Source organism: Ictidomys tridecemlineatus, chromosome 1, assembly GCF_052094955.1.
Source record: "Ictidomys tridecemlineatus isolate mIctTri1 chromosome 1, mIctTri1.hap1, whole genome shotgun sequence".
Taxonomy (NCBI): Eukaryota; Metazoa; Chordata; class Mammalia; order Rodentia; family Sciuridae; genus Ictidomys; species Ictidomys tridecemlineatus.
In genome coordinates, this window is record NC_135477.1 from 144,359,858 (window position 1) to 144,379,646 (window position 19,789).

Below are 19,789 nucleotides of genomic sequence, written 5' to 3' on the forward strand. Positions count from 1 at the left end.
TGGTGCTGAGAATTGAACCCAGCACCTCACACATGCTCGGCAAGTACTCTACCACTGAGCTACAACTTCAGTCCATACCCTATGATTTCTTTATTTCCTAAAGGCCTTATCTCCAAATCTAGTCACATTGGAGTAAGGTTGCCATCCTGTAGATTAAGGGCAAGGCACAAATAGGTCCATGGCAGTCATTAAATACTTAAATGACTCTCTAAAATTCCTTCTAAAAAGTGCCATGCTTTTGAAATAGCTCTCCACAGCCAGACATTTCTTCAGGGATAGAATAGATTGTTGTTTCTTAGGTTGAGCATGAGATAAAGTAGTTGGCTTATGCATAGGAGCCATGATGACTACATTAGCTATGATGGAGAGATGATATTTACCTTTAAGCCTCAGAATTACACAGCCTGGCAACTTGTACTCTTTGTGCAAGATTCAGGAACAAGACCAGAGGAAAGCAGACCAGATCATTTCTATCCCAACCCTCACTGTGAGGCACAGACCATCAAGGGAACACCAGGCAACCTAACTCACACTTTAATCACTTACACTCATCTTTAGGGCACCCTGGCATGTACAGTTGATTTTATGTAAACTGATTGTGTCTTGAGTAGGATGAAATGAGTAGCCCTCCATCATAACCCCTAAGAACACTACCAAACTATCAAAACAAGAAAGGTATCCAGCTTAATCTCTGACCCAAAAATTGGCCTCTATTTTTATTCAGGAGCAGATAAAGCCATTTATTCAGAGACGCTATGCGTAAAACATCTCTGAAAAACTATTTAGAAACAAGATACACAGACATTCATAGCAGACAAAAGCATCAAGCTATTTTAATCTCATTCTGTCTCTACCCTTAGTTCCTGTAGTTGCTAAAAATGATGGGTCACTGAGATAATTGACAGCCGAGTCAAATCCCACTGGGGTGTATCTGGTAGAGACACAACACTGTTCAGGTAGCCAATTAAGTCCTTGCTGTTCCCTCTCAGCTGCATCAGCTGTATTCTAAGCCACAAGATTGCTCAATAACCTCTGAAAGAAAAAACTCTCCATTGCCATTTGTCCATAAAAATTAAAAGTAATTTTATCTAATCTTTCAAGTGTGTTGTTGGATGAATAAGTTGTTAATGCTTTAGAAACAACTGTTTACAATAGCCATAGATTCCTAGAAACACTGTTAGAGCTGTATTTTCCTGTACTCTACATACTACACACACACACACACACACACACACACACACACACACACACGTACTCTCTTACAAACACATCTGTGGCTCAATATAAAATAATGTAAAAACACAGATGGTTTATTTTAAATAATTTGAAAGCACTCTTAGCAGAGAAATTGATAACCTGAAGAACACAATAGGACCATGCAGTTTCTATTACTAATGACTTGATTGCAGCAAGCTAGTATAACTTCAAATCTGGTACCTTCAAGTATCCTTCTGGGTCAGTTATAGATCAGTTTCTATATTCATAATACGGATGGCTTGAATCATGCATTCAAATTCTTCTTTGCAATTTTAAGGATTATGAACAAAAGAGACCTATCTGTTTACCCTGCCCCACTGATGGAGATGGAGGAGAGAAAGACTCTCTCATGACACCAGAGGATTAGGCCATTTTTAGCATTAAGCTGAGAGATGTCTTTGAAAAGTACTCATTCTCAAATACTCAAGTGTGGAAGTTCTTTCTCCTAGATCCCTACCGTGTTTCCATGCTCATTTCTTAGTTTTCATCTTTATTTCATTACAATAAAGGAACAATAAAGGAACCCTAGTCATCTTCCGTTCTTAACCACAACACATTAATATAACAACATACATGCGAGGTCAGCATTGGGTGGCTTGTTTTACGTCTTCTTTCTCCATCAACCTCAGAGGGCATCAGGTTTAAAATGCATCATTTGTGAAGAAGTGACTTTCAATCGACAGCCACATTTCTACTGCTCCCTGCTCCTTAGTAAGAGTCACCTGGTAAAGCCGAAGCAGTGGGGTGGTAAAGAGAAAGTGCACATACCTTTAAGTTGGATGAAAAGAAGGAAGGAATACTGCAAAGAAAGAGAAACTGTGCTGCTTTATTTTCTTTGTTTTGCTGGGAAACCATAGAACCCTCAAGGGAAAAACCATAGGGCCTCCAAGGTGCTTCTACAATTTAATACTTCATAATCATGGCGGGGGAGGGGCGGGTGTGAGCATTAACTCCTTCTTCCACCAGAAGTCAATTCTAAAATGCTTTGGAATCAGTTAACGATAGCTCTTTTCTCTCCCATCTTCCATTCTACATAGCAATTAATCTAGACCTAAGTTTTGGCCACATGGCTCAATCTCACCTCTGAACTTCAAATGTTTAATATTAACACCAAATTGCCCCTGGACTAGTTTTATATTTCAGTATAAATAGCACACTATATACATAATCAGCTAAAAATTATGTCAGGGAAAAAAAAACTGTGGTCCCAAGAGAAAAACTAAACCATGTTTATAAACGGTGTCTAAGAAATGTATTAATCTCTAAATTACAACCCTCAAAACATTGTCCTCTGCCACCAGGATTCAGATATTGTGTTGTGAGTCATTAAAACCACTTTGCTGTCAGGTTAATACCAGCCCTGTTCATTTGTGAATTATAGGGTAAAAACCACCATTCCATTCCTAATTACTTTTGCTGCAAGGAACAAGGAAAAGAAAATCATCAGTGAAAGGAGCTTGCAATCTGTCTGGCAATGATGCAAAATGTTAAGGTGTTTCCAGAGAGGCAATATCTTTTACTTGAACTTGACATTTATTAAGGCACTTCTATATTTTGGGGTACATTTTAAATAATCAAAAGTGTGTTCCTTCTTGCAAATTAAGCATTAATAAAACTCCAAGCAGGTAAAAATCCTACCAGACTTTTCCATAATCACACTCTACAAAAACATACTCATTGGCCAAGTTTTGGCTTTGTTCTTATATCGTCAGCAGAAGTTACTCTTCACCCATCTGACTCCACAAGATGCTATAATAACACTGAGAAAGATGGAACATCAGGGCCAAGTGCAAAAGCTTTTAAAACTAGGTGGAGGAAAATCTGCTAGAGGATAAAAATGGCAACCAACCAAGAAAAGTACCATTAAAAGCCTTCTTAAAAATGAAGGTGCCAGGCTGGGGTTGCAGCTCAGTGGTAGAGTGCTTGCCTCGCATGTGGAGGGCCCTGGGTTCAATCCTCAGCACCACATAAAAATAAAATAAAGGTATTGTGTCCATCTACAACTAAAAAAAATATGTTTTAAAAATGAAGGTGCCACAATAGCTAAACTAGGGAACCAACCTAGGATGTCCTCCAACAGATAAATGGGTAAAGAAAATGTGATACATATACACAATGAAATATTCGTCAGCCATGAAGAAGAATGAAACTATGGCATTTGCAGGTAAAAGGAAGGAACTAGAGAATATCATGCTAAGTGAAATAAGCCAATCCCCAAAACCAAAAACCAAATATTTTCTATGATCAATGGATGCTGATCCATAGTCTGGGGTAGGTAAGGATGAATAAAGGAACTTTGGATTGTGCAGAGGGGAGTGAAGGGAGGGGTGGGGCTGCAGAGAGGGGAAGGACAGTAGAATGAGACATTATTACATGTATTATTACATGAATAATTTAGTACATACATTACTCATGTATGATTACACTACTTGTGTGACTCTGCATCTTGTACAGCCAGAGGAATGAAAAGTTGTGCTCCATTTGTGTACAATGTGTCAAAATGCATTCAGTTGTTAGGTATTACTAACTAGAACAAAATAAAAAATTAAAAACAAAATGAACATATTGAGTTTCCTAAGGACTACCTCTAAATATGACATGTACCTTTCTCCTTAGAAGACCAATTTTATTTGTTCAATTGCATTTGACTCTAATGAATTCAGAAATATATTTTAAATTATCATAATGAAGATGCTAAGAAATAATGGTACTCCACAGTATTCAAAGTTGTAACTTTCTATTATTTTTCAACTTAAATGTCATACAAAATAATTATCCCATGTCATTTACAAACTTCTTAAGCATAACCTTATAGTTTTGAACTACTGATTTAACTGGTGAATCTTCTGAAGAAATTTATAGTGCTATTAAAGATTATAATTTCATTTTAAAAGATAAAATGGTATTCTTCAGAAATAATAATGCCTCATTAAATTTTCTAGTCTAGAATTTATTGCACCTTTGACATGATTTATAGAGAAACTATATATTTTTTCTCTGTAGACATTATCAGGTTTGTTAGAGAATAAGTTGAATTTAATATAAAATTGGTTGCTTTTTCAAATAAAGGATTCACATGTTAAAAACTCCTCAGTTTATCTATTAATTCTGAAAGTAAAAATCTTTTGCTTATGAATTGTATTATTTTATCAGTTCATAGCTATCTGCATATTAATTTGTAATATACACTGTACTTCAAGTAATCAAACTTATAAACTTATTCATTGTAGTATTGTTTGCAATTGCAAAATACTAGAATGCCCATACATAGGAGAGTGGTTAAATACCTATGGTAAATCCACACATGTACAACAAATAAGGAGTACTATGCAGCTGTGAAAAAGGAGATACCTATGAAGTGATAGTGATTTCAAAAATATATTTTAAATAAAAATGCATAGTATAAAGGTATATTTACTGTACTTAGGTTCCTCAGCTTATGATAGGGTTATGTCCCAATAAACCAACTGTAAGTTCAGAAATGCACATATGGCTGAGGGTGTTGCTCAGAGGTAGAGCACTTGCCTAGCATGCAAAAGGTCCAGGATTTGATCTTTAGAAATAGAAAAATGCAGGAACTTGACCTAACCTGATGAACATTGTATCTTAATAATAGAGTACATTGTATAGTTTTTTTCTCCTTGGGATCACACAATTGGCTAAAAGTCTTCGCCAGGAAAGCTGCTATTCATAATCGCAAGAGAATATGTCACATACCATTAGCCTAGAAAAAGACAAAATCCAAGACCTAAAGTAAGCTTTCTATGCAGCTGTGAAAACAGGGAGATTCCTGTGAAGTGATTGTGATTCCAAAAATATATTTTAAATAAAAATGGCATATCACTTTCCCACCATCATAAAGTTGAAAAATCACAAGTTGAATCATTGTAAGACAGAATTGTCTGTATACTACCCTTATGTAAGAAAGAAGAGGATATAAGAAAATTGCTACTGTGGCCAAATAATTTTAATAAATTTGATATGATGTGGGGTGTTTATTGTGAAATAATTAAAAAGTAACTGGCTTTGAGAGCCATGAGCATCTATAGAGGGCTGCAGTAGAAACATTCTAGTTTTATCTCCTAAATTTTAAAAGTCTTCTTCAGAAGCTATTGAATAGCTCTCACTGGGCTTTTCCAATTCTCTAACAAGACCCCATATTGTCTGGGTCCTATGACTGCAGGCTCACTGTGGGTTTTGTCGGTTAAGCACTATTCTGCTATGAACCTGTACTGAGTTGCTCTTTTCCTAGTGGGGACCCGGGTGTAGGTCCAGAAGTGCATGGCGCTGATCGCCTCAGCTATCACAGTAGCTCTGGAGGTATCAGTTGGTGTGACTGAATAATTCTCACTTGGCAAGCACTTAAAGACCAATAAGACATAGTTTCTCTCTTCAAAGAACTCTCAGGTCTACTCCTAGGAGATATGTAATCAAATCAGTACAGGATGTGCAATGCAAGTGTTCAAGGCACTGCTGGACCAGTGGAGAGCTTAGGACTGGTGGTGGACTCTCCCTGGGAAGACTTGCCAAGTAAGGCTCCCTAGAGGAGGTCTACCCGAGAGCATCTTCCAAGTGCACAGGAAAAGCCCAGATAGGAAGGGAGCAGAGAAGGCATTCTGGATAGCGGGAGCTGATCTAAATAATGACTGAAGGTAGGGAGAAGCCTGCAGAGTTCAAAAAGATTTATTGGAGATGTGAGGGGTTGTCCTGGCTATGATAATGCTAAACCCCAAAGTGCACCGCAAGAGCTTCTGTGTGATAATATAGACTCTAAAGAGTATCAGCCCAATGATAAAATTAGAGTAGCTGGCTGGCAGATGAAGTGAGACAATGAAGAGGGAGTAAGTGTTGTCAGGACCTCCAGCAGTTCCATTTGGAAAATCATTAAAATTATTTCACACAACTTCTAACCTAAACAGTGAGTGGTATATGATTATGATATGCAAATTAATAGTTTTACATCAAATAATTGAATTATTTTAACCATTACTACTGTTATATTTACTATGACTCTTACTATGTTGGCCATTACTATTATGCCAATATTGGGCTAGTGGTATGAGTTTCTGGTATCACAATACACCTATTGTTTCATGGAGTACCTCCCCACTCTCAGGACACATTTTTCACTTGCTATACCCAGATTTGCTCCTCTTACTCTCTCTTCCAGGAATGCCTTCTGTCACTCCTTTAATGAAAACTACATCCATTTGTTACATAACCAAAGCTTTAAAATAGGTATCTTCTTTGATCCAGCAATTCCTCTTTGTGGAATTTGTTCTGAGTCAAGATGAAGATCTTCATACAGATACGCACACGCAAATGCAAGAACAAATATTGTATTTATTGCTAGGTTGTAGAATTGTTGAGAGTCGGCATTTAGCTACCATTTTATCAAACAAAATAATACAGTATAATATTACCACTAGAATGATATTGTGGTGAATTGATATTGTGAAAATATATTTATTTGCAAAAAGAAAGATCTATACACTTTATTGATCAGAAACATCTGAGAATGTAGAGGATTTAAATTTTTTTCTTTGTGAGAAAGTTTTGGTAGATTATATTTTTCTAGGGATTTAAATATTTCTCCAAAGTGTCCAAACTTATTAGCATGAATTCACCCACCATATCATTGTGCTGTCATCTAAGTCTGTAATATTTATAGTTACCTTTTTTATTCATAATTGTTTATTTATGCCTTCTTTCTTAGAGATTTCTCATTAAAGAACTTTAGTTTTGTTTTTCTGCATATTATGTTTCTCATAATTTTCAGCAGATTTTATATATTGGAGTATGTTCTGCTGTCTTCCTTAGTTTGCATTCCCCCACATACACACTAATGTAAGCATTTAAGGATAAAAGATATATTATTAGGTCCTGCCTCTGCCAGCCCAGCTTACTTTTAATCCTCTCTCCTTTTATCATATCTCTGTTATTGATTTTATCTCTTACTTTCAAAGAAGAAATGTCTTCTCAATGTTTTCATTCCGTGGAGAAGTTTGTTCAATATTCCCTTCTGCTTTATGGTATTTTTGTTCTTCCACATGCATGTTCTTCTCTTTGTTTTCCCCACTATTTTGAAGAGGGCCCATTCTGGTCCTTTCAGATCATCTGTGATCTTTGCAAGGAGCCCATTCTTACCAGAACACAGGTTCTTGTTGGAGGAGGAGGAGAGGCAGGCCTGGGGCTGGGGGTGAATGAGCTGGTGAGAGTGAGCAGTTAGGTGGGTTGAATTTAGGATTTTCCACCAACCCCTGTTCAGGACATAAGTCTCAACCTGTGACTCATTCTCCCTATGGGTGCACGGTTGAATCTGGGTGTCTGAGTCCTCTTGATTGATCAAGACCAGCAGCTTCATAGTTGATTGCTACTGGTTCTCACCCTGCCACCATAACAGGAGGTTGGGTTATCCATACGCTTCCTCAGCTTCCTCATTCTGCTCCATTTCCTCTGTACCCCATGAAGTCTGTCAGTCCAAGGGTCCCATGGAAAGCCTGTCTGGGGTTTGCAATTCCAAGTAAGTTTGCAGGTTTGGCCTTGCAGGGTGTGCTAGTTAATTTTGGAAGGTTCTGCATTTTGTTCATGATCCACAGACCCATATGTTTGTGCTCAGATTTCTTTCATGGCTGGCGCCAATTTCCACTTTATTTAGAAGTAATTATTCATAGACGGTGTTTTTCAGATTGTGCTGTTTTCTCAGGTGCACTGAATTTTCATCTGCTTCATACCCTCCATATTTATGAGGCCAACTTCTAACCCTAACCTGGTTTCTGTTCCTTCAGCTATTCATATCTTCACATATTGCTACCATTACTTATCCTCCTTAAAATTCATATTTCTCTGTGCCACTTTCCTCCACCACAACCTTTGAGGTACTTTGCGATCCTCAGCATTTTTCAGGCCTTCTATGACTTGACCTAATGCTACCTTCCCAGCCTCACGTTCACTGCCCACGTCCATTAATCTGACGCTAACTGCCAGAATGTGCTCACCTCCAACACTCAGGTACACTCTCCTCACAGTGCATGTCTAGAATCATCACTATGAAACCCTCCCCATCACCTGCCCACTTAGAATAAGCACTCTGCTTCTATGTTTCCAAGCTTGTTTAGAGTTTACAGATAAACTTCCCCTTATCTGAGGTTTCTCTTTCCAGTTTCAGTTACCCTGGGTCAACCAGAGTCTAAAGATATTAAATGGAAATTCCAGAAATAAACAATTTATAAGTTTTAAATCTTATACCATTTTGAGGAGTGTGATAAGATCTTGTGCCATCATGCTCCCTCTTGCTCAGGACACGAATCACCCTTCTGTCCAGCATATCCATGCTGCATAGCCATCTCAGTTATTGGGTCAACTGTCATGGTATCACAATGCTTGTGTTCAAGTAACCTATAGGGTTTGGTACTTTTGAAGATTTCAGGCATCCGCCAGGGGTCATGGAACATATTCTCCTCTGATAAAAAGGGACAATTGTACTTCTTTACATTTTTTGCTTTCCCCACCAGAAATATATCACTTCCAGGCAGGATACTAATGTCATTTAAGGTGAGCACCACAGCACCTAGCAAGCTCGTGCTTGTGCATATCCTCCAATAAAAAGGATCAGTGACACATTTTTTTTTCCACTGGGAATATAGTAACTTAGTGATCAGTTTTCTGTGAGTCTGAGCATGTACGTTGGTCTTCCACAACCTAACCCACTCTGCTACCCCTACCTCTCCTTCACCTTCGCCTCTTAAATTGGAATGTAAAGCTTCTGCTATGCAGGAAAGGCAAAGGAAGCCCGAAGGAACAACACAACAGGGACAGAGAGCAGCACCACTCCACGAACTTCACCTGAAACATGTCCCATGTTCCTCCTGTTGCCATAACCTGAATGTAGCGCTGATCTCAAATTTGTATTTAAACACAAATGAAAAACTATTCCTGTGTGTTAGGAAATACTGTTAGATCTTAGTAGTAGATATCTCTGAGTTTTTGTTTTATACTTTCTGTTTTCTATGTTTACCCATTTCCTATAATAAGCAAATATTTCACAATTTTTAAATATCTTAAAACATGCTTCTGTGACTAATGCACAGTGCAGCTGTCTTGTATGTGCAGAATAAATATGTCCAGCAGATGGTGCAAAAACCCCAATGGAAAAAAAATAAAGAACCTTATTTCCAGCCTTCTTTTTTTACATGAGAATAGAGTATATTTTGAAATATTATACATGCATAGGATAAGTATCACTTTTTCCAATTAAGATCCCATTATTGTGGTTGTACATTATATAGAGTTACATAGGTCATATATTTATATATGAGGATAGAAAAGATATGTCCAACTCATTTGGCTGTCTTTCCTGTTATTTCTCTCATTTCCCTTCTCTTCCATCCCCCATGTCTAGTCCAATGAACTTCTAATAGGAAGAGCACGTTTCTGTGTGACCAGGGATTAACCAAAATGGAGATTATCATCTCCAATAAGTATGATTCATCCACCTCTTCTTCAGTCAAAGAGGAGTCATTTCAGAGGCAAGTAAGGGGCTCTGTGAGACCTACAGAGGCTGCAGAGCAGGATGGTCTGCATAGGAAATTGCTGAGGCAGGAATAAGTTGCATGTTCATATGACACTGAATCATATGACCACGTAGTCCACTGAGTTCTCAAACACTGTTAAACAAAGACATTTCTCTAAAAAAACATCAGCACCTGAAACCCAGAAAAAAAAAATGTAGCTATCTTAACTGAACTGATGCATGGAGTACAAGAGCCAAACGAGGACTTGTCTGTTCCAGCCCAGACCTGCCCTTTCAGTGGCAGACATAATTAAGAATTGACTATACATTTACAGACTCCAAAAATACTTCCAAGAGGTCCCTGGAGAAAACCACTAATGCAGAGCAAAACTGTCGTTTTAATGTTTAAAAAAAAGGAAGTTCAAAGGAGAGAGATTGCATATTAAAAATAGAAAACACATAATCAGCAAAACAACAACAACAACAAAAAAACATTAATTGCTTTTAAAGAAAACCACCAACAAGGACATTTGAAATGTATCCATAAATTTAATGCTAATGTTTTTCCCAAATTTGACATTTGATATTAGAGTTTATAGAGTATTAAGTTTCTAATTTTGTAAACTTGGACTCACTTAAATCCATTTTATGGTCATATATTGTTTATAGAAACCACATGAGACTCAGCATTTCATTTGCAGATAGCTTTGTGAATAATCTAAACATATTCGTAGATTATATTCATGTTAACAAAGTTTACTTAGATCAACTAAATGTCCTTAGACAATACTTCCTTTATAGACTCTAATTTTTGAATGCAAGTAGGAAACACAACAGATAGTCATTGGATAGTCTAAAGCTGATCATTTTAGAACTTTGAAATCTCATAAAAATATGTTTGGCAATGTTTGAATGTAAATGAAACAACTATTTAAATTTCTTAAAGTTTCTTTTTAATACAAATCCAAATTTAGTCTTATAAAATTATTCTTGGAATGTTTTCTCAGGAGAAATGCCTGTTGCATCCTGGAGCTTCCTCCTTGACACCCTATATTTCTCATGTGTGTGGGTTAAAAGCTTTCAGAGAAGCCTTCTTGACATGCAATACTACCTTAACCGTGTCTTAACAGATAAAGAAAAAAAAGTAAATGGGGTTTCACAGTAGACTTAAATTCTGCTCCTGCCTCTGCTAGCACTGTGACCTTAAGCCTCTGTTCGCCAGTGTGTTACAATCAGAACAATTATATTGACCTGAGTTGCATATTAAGCTATTCTCTCTCTGTTCTAAATCCACCTTTTTATTCTCCACTTTATGATCTTAGGACTGAGACTCTGCAAACCAGTTTGGTTTTGCCTGCTTGGCCAACGGGGGACACTGAGGGGCTCTAAGGGCTGGAGGAGGCAGAAGGGGCTGGCCTGCTCCTTTCTGTTTGCATCTGGCTTCTATCACTATCACCAGGGCAATGAATTTTCCTTCTTGTCTGAGCGGTTGGATTCCAGTTCCCAAGATTTTCCCCTCGACCTCCCTGACCCAGTGGAGTGTGTCTCACACAGAGACGCCAGCCTGATAGCCAGAGCCCCCTCCCCAGGGGTCTGAGTTCACTGCAAGGTGTCCTCCTTGGAGTTTCCAAAGTCCCAGCATCAGCAAAGCCAACCCCCTCCCTCAGGGTCTAGATCCCAGCCCTGCTGAGCCTCACGGCTGCTTTATGAATAGTTTTGTGAATAATCTAAACATATTCCTAGATTATATTCATATTAATGAGACAATCATGCTAACTTCCAGGTTGAAACCCACCTCCTCCCTGCCCTGTTGCCCCTGCCCTGAAAGTTCTAGCTGCCTCTCCCTGGTCCTATCTCAGTGTTTTCTCAGTGTTACTCTTTGTCTTGTCAGTTTTCCACTTAGCAGTAATATAAGGATTTAATCCTTATATTAAATCCTCTCAGTCAAAATAAATAAACAAATAAATAAAGCCAATCAGGTTTCTGATTTCCTTATTGGATCCTAAATGATAATAGATAATCCTAGGAAATAGTTTCTCAAGAATGGGTTTTGAGTTTAGGCTTGGTCATTCCTTTAGTTTTGAACATATCCTGCCTCCTAGTGCCATCATGATTGGTCAGTGACTGCCTGTGATTGATTATATGAGATATAGTCATCCACAGTATCTGTAGGGGTGGCTTCCAGGAACCCCTGGATACCAAATTCTTCAGATGCTCAAATTTATTATGTAAAATGGCACAAGATTTGCATATGACCTAGGAACACCCACATACTTTAAATTGTCTCTAGATTACTTATAATACTAGTATGTTATAAATTCTGGGTAAACACACAATAGTTGTAAGGCTTAGGAAATGATAAGGGAAGAAGTCTGACTTGTCAAATACAGATACAATTTTTCAAAATGTTTTTGATCCTCAGTTGTTTAAAGGCACAGTTGAACTCTTGATTAAATGGGCCAACTGTACCTACTGAAGCAATATGCCTTCAGGAACAAGTGGTGCTACATTTAACCACTCTCCCTGGAAGAATTGTGGGATGTGATGATATTTATGAGTAAACTGAAGTGCTCACAGGACAAAAATGACCAGCTCAGAACATGGTATGCTTTGCTTTGGATATGGTTTGTCCACAAAAGTTTGGTCCCCAGAGTGGGGATGTTGAAAAGTGGAGCCTAGTGAAAGGTAATTAGGTCACTGGGGATAATGCCCATCTCATCAAGCGGGAGAGTTAGATCTCACAGAACAGGATCATTATCACAAGAGTAGGTTATTAGTTCAGCTTTCTTGGTTCATTCTCTTGTTGCCGTGTGATCTCTCTCTTTTTCCTTCCTTCTTCGTTTCTCTCTCCTCCCCCCATATCATATCACCTGTAATCTACTTTTTTTGTGTGTATGAGGTGCTGGGGATTGAACCCAGGGCCTTGTGCATGAGAGGCAAGCACTCTGCTGACTGAGCTATGTCCCCAGCCCTGTAATCTACCATGTTTTGAGATAGTCAAAGGCACTCATCAGAGGCTGATGGTTGGGGTCCCTAATCTTGGACTCTGTACCTCTAAAACTGTAAGCTAAATAAACCTCTTTTCTTTAAAAGAATACCCAATCTCAGACATATGTTATAGCAACACAAAATGACCTAAGACATGATAAGAGAACTAGAGGACTTCTAAGACAATTAATTAGTCTAAAAGAATCCCTACATTCTTGTAGCTGCTTCTCAGGAAGTATCATTACAATTCATGATGAATTCACAGCTTTGCCAAATTCCTAATGTGAGAACTGGGGCATTGGTTGGGAGGGAGAGATGTTTGGAATAAAGATATCTGGGTAAAATCAAACAAATCAGAAAATCTTATACTCCCTTACTCAAATGTCCATATTCTAATTACTCTAGTCATTGCCCATTATTCTCCAGTCATAGGGGTGAGAACTACTTTCTGAACTATAATTTAGGATTCTTCTTTTGCTTTTTCATTTCCTTGTTTAACAGATACCTAACATTAAAATCTCTTTGTTAAAATAAATAAACAAGAACAACAACAAAACTAACCTGGTTTGTTTTCCTGACTGACCCTAATGGACACCTCACCTGATGGGACTTTCTGAAGCTGAGGCAAAGTGGACATGGCCCACAGCCCAGGATGTCCCACAGGGGCTCACACAGGGAGTGCCTCTCCTACTGAACACTTCTCTACTGAATTACCCTTCTTATAATCAGGTAGGTCATGACTTCTCTCTGAATTTCTTTATAAGATTATATCTTCTCTAAAATTGGGGTATGTATTAGGGGGGGAGTGATGAAGAAGAACACTAACCTGATTGAAAATTTAATTCTTGGGCTAGTATCCTCACCTGTCTGCCATTCACAGGTGTTCAAACATCCTGACACCACCAGTAAGAACGTCTCCTGCTCACTATTGATGAGTCAAAGAAACAGTTGCTGGAAGGCAAGATACATACATTTCATTATGGGGCACTCTTAGGACACTGTCCTAAATGAGGCCTGAGATGCCTGGCATCATCCAGTTCGGCTCCTGCTGTGGGAACTGATGGCATGGACCACCTGTTCTGATCTCTCATAAGATATGGTAAAATTGGTGGCCATTTCTAAGTGATAGGGTGTGATCACTGCACCGGAGTAGAAAACCCAGAAGCCCTCCAGACCCCATGCTTAGAGCCCCTTTTTATGTATTTATGAGCTTCCAGGGTCCAGGACTTGTAAGTTACCTAAATAGGACACTTTCAGCAGGCTGGAGGCAGATAAGGTGACATTCTCATTCTGCTTGGCATTGTGTGTTACAGAAAGTAAAGAACAAGCTTTGTAAATTCAACCCAGGACAGGAAGGTGTTCACACATATATTTGTACACATATGTTCTCTATTATGTACACATGCAAAGTACCTTTTTCACAAAATAAAATTTTGGGGGGTGGGGGCAATACTGAAGATGGAATTCATGGACACTTTGTCTCTGAGCTATATTACCAGTTATTTTTTATTTTTTTTATTTTCGAATAAGGTCTGGCTAAGTTGCTGAAGCTGGCCTCAAACTTGAGAGCCTCTTGCCTCAGCCTCTGAAGTTGCTAGATTACAAACATGCAGTACCATGCCCATGCCCAGTTTCACAAAGTAAACTTTTTCACAAAATAAAAGAAAAAGAAAAGAAAAGAAAAATTTATACTATACTTTAAGTACATAGCATATGTAAGAAAGTCTATTAAAAAGCTTTCAATTTATTATCTTGAAAATCCTAACCTAAGGACATCAATTTTCTAATAAAGTATAAGAGATATTTCTGTATGTTTAATTCTGTGTCTCTAAATTTGATTTAGAATTTAGTCATGTCATAGCAATCAAGACAAAGACATTTACTCATCTAGTTAGATTTTCTCCAAAGAACAAAGTAGTTTAAAGAGCTGTTAGTCTATTTTTAGAAGAAAATTTTTATGTTTGCGTCCATTAAGTCAAAATGGAAACACTTAAGAATATATATATATATATATATCTGATATGAATAATATATGAATTTATCACTAGTTAGTGTGGTGTTATTATTATCACTAGTTATGTGATATATTATTTAGTCACTCCTGTAACATGGAAAAAGTCAATCTTTTGTCATAGCAACTTCAAGGTTACATTCATCCAGGTACATTTAAAGCTTTCCCCCAAATATCTCAGTGACATTTCAAATTTTAGTAATGTTGGAGTTTAAGGACTTTAAACTTAAATAAAATTTTCAAAAACCTTTAAGTAAAAATGTACTAATTGAGAGATGGAAGATGGCAGAGTAGAGGAAAGCTGCATTCCAAGATATACTGTGGCCTGGGACCAAAAGTATTGGGTGTACAGCTTCTCAGCAAGGTGGATATAAAAGTAGGATTTCACTAAAATTTAATATTGGACATTTAAAGTACCTTAGGGACTTAGAAATTTGGGTACAATAAACAAAGAAGAAATAATACATTGGAGTTGACCCAGAGGCCCACAGGCACCAACAGTGCAGATTCAGCACAGACAGGGGGAGGTAGAATAGTTTTGGTACAGAGAAACCCGAGATAAAAAGTGCTGCCCAATGTAGAGATATAAAACAAAGGAACACACTATTTTTTAAATGAAATAATATCAGGAAAATTTCCAAACCTAAAGAATGAAATGGAAAATCAAATACAAGAGACTTACAGAACTGCAAATATACAAAAATCACAACAGACCCACACCAAGTCACATTATTATAAAAATGTCCAACATTCAGAATAAGGATAGAATTTTAAAGGCTGCCAGTGGAAAATGTCAGATTACATTTAGAGGGAAACCAATTTGGATCTCAGCTGATTTCTCAACCTAGACTCTCAAAGCTAGAATTGTGGAATAATACACACTGAGCTCCAAAAGAAAATGGATGCCAACCAGTAATACTATACCTAGCCAAATTAAGCTTCATGTTTGAAGATAAAATAAAACTTTCCATGATAAACAAAAGTTAAAAGAATTCACAGCTAGAAAGCCAACAGTGTGGGAGACCAACTTTGCATGTGATTGAGTCACTCCCCAATGGGTGATGAGGCGTCAGGCAGCAGCTATGCCGCTAGACTGCCCCGCCCTTCTTGGATTGGAGGGACAGTGTTTTAGCGTAGAGACATATCTCTCCACAACCCCGGGGATCCAATCACCTCACTTGTCCTTGCAATCCTGCTCCCCTTGACCTTCATTGGACAGGATTTTTCCCAGAATTTAGTGTTCCCCAATAAAAGCCCACTCCCAAGCATGCTCGCTCTCTCTCCCTAGCCTCTCCTGTAGATCCTCGCTTCCCCCCTGGGGAGCTTGAGACAGAGAGCAAGAGGAGCCATCCCGGAGTTGGTTTAAAGTTAAATTGTGTATCTGTGTTTTATTTCTAACTCCCTGAGAATTTCCCTGAGTGACAGAACAGTTAATCTTCTGCAGTACCAAACATTCTTCAACAGTACTAAACATTCTCAGCAAAATATTCCTTGAAGATGAAACAAACAAACAAAAAGTGAAAGCTAGCAAAGAGAAGAACTATGCTAAATAAATAGTCAACGGAGAAACTTATTCAAATTAAAACCATATATAAATCAAAATGACTGGTAATACAAATCATATGTCAATAATAACCTTGAATATAAATAGCTTAACCTCATCAATAAAAAGACACAGACTGACAGATTGGATTAAAAAAACAACAACAATATGCTTTTTCCAGGAGACAAACATCATAGAAAAAGACATCTGCAGAGTGAAGGTGAAAGGATTGGAAAAAACATATCACTCTCTCAGATCATGTAAACAAGCAAGAATTGCTATCCTCATATCAGATAAAGTGGACATCAAGCCAAAGTTAATTAGAAGAGACAAAGAAGGACATTTCATACTGCTTAAGGGAATTATATATCAACAAGACATAACAATCATAAATACATATGCCCCAAACAATGGAGCATCTACATGCATCAAACAAACCCTTCTCAATTTCAAGAATAAATAGATCAATAAATACAATAATGCTGGATGACTTTAACATGCCTCTCTCACAACTGGATAGATCCTTCAAACAAAACTAAGAACAAAAAACTATAGAACTCAATAATACAATCAATATTTTAGACTTTATATATATATATATATATATATATTTCATATATCAATGATTGTATTCTTTCTTCTCAGCAGCACATAAATCCTACTATAAACTAGACCATATCTTATTCCCAGAATAGCCAAAGCAATCCTTACCAAGAAAAGTGGAGCAGGAGGTGCCGCAGTCTGGCTGGGCACAAATCACGAGCCACTGGAGCAGGAACAAACTTTATTTTCTGAACTCCCCAGAATGCCACCCATGTGACCCTCCTAGGCACACCACACACCCACCGGAACTCTCCCAGCTCTCCACCGGGCTCCACCCCAACTCTCTTGGAACCCTGGGAGAACTCAACAGGAACTCCAAAGTAGCAGGCGCCCTAGGCAGCAAGAGCCACCCTATTTCCGGACAGCAAAGGTCTAATATACAACTAAATACACAGCTTAACTAACCATCACCATCTCAATGGCTCGCTGGTGTCACCTTTCAACCACTCCCTTCTGGCAATATGCCATGTCATCCTGACTCAGCTGTGGCCCTCAACAAGGAGGCATCACAATACCAAACCTAGACTATGCTATAGAGATATGGTAATGAAAATGGCATGGTATTGGACCAAAACAGACTTGTAGACCAATGATACAGAACAAAAAACACAAAGACAAACCCACATAAATACAGAAATCTCATACTAGACAAAAGTGCCAAAAACATACATTGGAGAAAAGATAGCCTCTTCAACAAATGGTCCTGGGAAAACTGCAAATCCATATGTAATAAAATGAAATTAAACTCCTATCTCTCACCCTGCACAAAATTCAACTTGAAGTGCATCAAAGACTTAGGCATTAGAACAGAGGATTTGCACCTACTAGTAGAAAATATGGGCCCAAATGTCTACTATGTTGGCTTAGGAACTGACTTCCTTAACAAGACCCCTAAAGTACAAGAAGCAAAATAAAAAATCAATAAATGGAATTGAATCAAACTAAAAAGCTTTTTCACAGCAAAGGAAACTATCAAGAACACGAATAGAAAGCCTATAGAATGGGAGAAAATTTTTGCCATCTGTACCGCAGATAGAGCATTAATCTCCAGGATATGTAAAGAACTCAAAAAACTTAACTCAAAAAACAAATTATCTAATCAATGCGTTGGTTAAGACACTTCACAGAAGAAGAAATATGATCAGTCAACAAATATATGAAAAAATGTTCAACATCTCTAGCAATTAGAGAAATGTAAATTAAAACTACTCATCTCACTCCAGTCAGAATAGCAATTATCAAGAATAAAAACAACAAGAGGAAGTGAGGGGAAAGGGAAAAATAATACAAGGGGGAGGAATGAATTACAGTAGAGGGGGTAGAGAGAGAAGAGGGGAGGGGAGGGGAGGGGAGGGGGGATAGTAGAGGATAGGAAAGGCAGCAGAATACAACAGACATGAGTATATCAATTTGTAAATCAATGGAAGTGTAACTGATGTGATTCTGCAAGCTGTATACGGGGTAAAATGGGAGTTCATAACCCACTTGAATCAAAATGTGAAATATGATATATCAAGAACTATGTAATGTTTTGAACAACCAACAATAAAAAAAGAATAAAAACAACAATAAATGTCAATGAGGACATGGGGGAAAAGGTACACTCACACATTTCTGGTGAGATTGCAAATTGGTGCAACCACTCTGGAAAGAAGTATGAAGATTCCTCAGAAAAAGTAAAATGGAACCACCATTTGACATAATTTTCCCACTCCTTGGTTTATATCCAAAGGACTTAAAATCAGCATACTATAGTGACATACCACATCAATGTTCATAGAAGCTCAATTCACAATAGCTAAACTGTGGAACCAACCTAGATGCCCTTCAACAGATGAATGGATAAAGAAACTGTGGTATACATACACAATGGAATATTACTCAGCCATAAACAAAAATGAAATTAAGTAATTTGATGGTAAATGGAAGGAACTGCAGACTATCATGCTAAGTGAAATAAGCCAATTCCCCAAAACCTAAAGTTGACTATTGTCTCTAATATGAGGATGTTAATTCATAATGGGGGGTGGATAGAGAAGAATACAAGCTCTTTGGATTAGACAAAGAGAAAGGAAGGGAACAGAGGGGGAATGAAAATAGGAAAGATAGTAGAATTAACCCAACATTATTACCTATGTGCATATATGATTATATGACCAATGTACTTCTACATCATGTACAACCAGAAAAATAAGAAATTATACCCCATATATGTATACTGTGTCAAAATTCATTCTAGTATAATGTATAACTAATAAGAACAAATAAGTAAATGAATAAATAAATAAATAAGATTTCAACTCCCAAATAGCAAAAAAAAAAAAAAAAAGAAAAAGAAAAAGAAAAAATAAATTGCTGAAGCCTAGCTGACCCAGAGGCTGCACAAGGCACTGTTGCTTGAAAAGTTCACTTTGTATCTCAATTGGCTGCAGAGAGCTGAGACAGGAGCTATCTTGTGGCAAAGCAGACTTCAAGCAAAAATTTATCAGAAGAGACAAAGAAGGACATGATTTCCTACTAAAGGGGACAATCTAATTAAAAGATATAACAGCAGTTAACATTTATGGCCCAAATGTCAATGCACCAAATTACATGGAAAAAATACCCTCTATGATACTAAATTTCACATAGACCCCAACATTATAATACTGGGTGATTGCAATACACTCTTATCACTAATATACATGTCATCAAAACACAAAATCAATAAAGATATCTCCAATCTAATCAGAAGAGACAACACTAAAAAGGAAATGGACCTAATAGACATCTATAGAACATTCCATCCCAGAATAGTTGTATTTACCTTCTTTTCAGCTGTACATGGAAGTTTTTCCAAAATAGATCATACTGTAGGTCACAAAGCAAATCTTTA

General features: G+C 37.5%; 1 protein-coding gene across 3 annotated transcripts in view; it reads right to left on the bottom strand.

Moving 5' to 3' along the window:
• The window catches only part of Arl14epl (ARF like GTPase 14 effector protein like), a 64,134-nt gene that overhangs the window by 11,334 nt on the left and 33,011 nt on the right, over positions 1-19,789 (bottom strand). Inside the window, exon 1 of one of the 3 annotated variants that reach the window (XM_078048706.1) lies at positions 13,621-13,710. The exons of 1 other annotated variant lie outside the window; for it this stretch is intronic. The gene's annotated coding sequence lies outside the window, so the exon portion shown is untranslated. Of the gene's footprint in view, positions 1-13,583; positions 13,711-19,789 lie in introns of those variants that run through there. One more of the 3 variants, XM_078048717.1, reaches the window with a different exon arrangement.